The following is a 1,512-nucleotide window of genomic DNA, read 5'->3' on the forward strand; positions in this document are numbered from 1 at the left end:
AACCACCCAAGCCCTTCTTCTTCCTTCTTCCAAGTTTCGGCCAAGCAACCTTTCTCCAAGAGATAATAGTCTCGGCCACCAACCAAGCTCTAAGGAAAAAACTAGGAAACAAAGCCTCCTTTCTCTACTTCTTCTCCAAGCTAGATCCGGCCACCAAAACAAGCTCCTAGAGATTGATGAGGTTCAGCCACTAAGGAGGAAGAAAAGGAGGAGATGAGGAGATGATATGGTCTGCCACCACCAAGGAAGAAAAAGAGAGGAATAATAGAAGAGAGTTGTTGTCTCATGAAGGCACCCCTACCCTCTCTTTTATAATCCTTAGTCATGGCAAATATGGAAATTTAATTATAATTAAAATCCCTTATTTTTCTTGCCATTGATTAATAAGGAAAATTTAATTAAAATTCCTTTTAACCCCTTCACATGGTCGGCCACCTTAAGAGCTCCAAATAAGGCAAGTTTTAAACATAAAATTAAAACTTCCTTATTTGTTTTCAAAAAATTTTAAAATAAAAATTTCTCTATTAATTTTCCATTGATAAATTAAATAAATAAATACTAAATATATGTGCTTGTTATTATATTAGGATTAAGAGCACACACTTCCATAATAACAAAGATCTAGTTCTTTTATTCAGTCAGTATAAAAAGAAACTACTCAAATGGTCCTGCTCAATACACTCAGAGTGTACTAGTGTAATTATATAGTTAAGATAAACTAATATCTCATTACACTACGATCGTTCCGATGGTTTGTTCTTATCCATCTTAGTCGTGAGCTACTGTTTATAATTTATAAGGAACTGATAACACGATCTTCTGTGTGTGACACCACACACCATGTTATCTATAATATAAATTAATTGAACAACTACACTTAATATATAAATGTTGATATTTTTTACCAATGTGATTCTTTATTTCAAAATAAATATTTACAAAAAGCTAGGGTTTTAGTATACACTCTAACATTCCCACTGTCCGGCTTCACTCACCGGGACTTCCACCGGCTTAGCTTCACTCACTAGGACTTTTACCTGCCTAGCATCACTCACCAGGACTTTCACCTAGCTTCAACCACTATGATTTTTCAACTACCTAGTTTTACTCACTAGGTCTTTCACCTAGCTTCACTCACCAGGATTTTCTCACTGCCCGGCTTCACTCACCGGGACTTCCACCTACTTGGCTTCACTCACCAAGACTTTCACCTGCCTGGCTTCACTCACTAGGACTTTCACTTAGCTTCACCCACTAGGATTTTCCAACTGCCTAGCTTCACTCACTAGGTCTTTCACCTGGCTTCACTCACCAGGATTTCCCATATGCCTAACCTCCAGTTAGAACTTTCCCAGTCAAGTATCCAGTCAACTCTTTGACATACTTGACTCTTTCTCATACATAACTGGTCAATCTTGACCAGAGGAGAACCAGTAATCTCCCCAATCAGATGATTGCACCTGCAATCTCCACGTATTGTTAAACATTGAAACTCAAACATCTAGACTCAGG

Source organism: Zingiber officinale, chromosome 8A (assembly GCF_018446385.1).
Source record: "Zingiber officinale cultivar Zhangliang chromosome 8A, Zo_v1.1, whole genome shotgun sequence".
Lineage (NCBI taxonomy): Eukaryota > Viridiplantae > Streptophyta > Magnoliopsida > Zingiberales > Zingiberaceae > Zingiber > Zingiber officinale.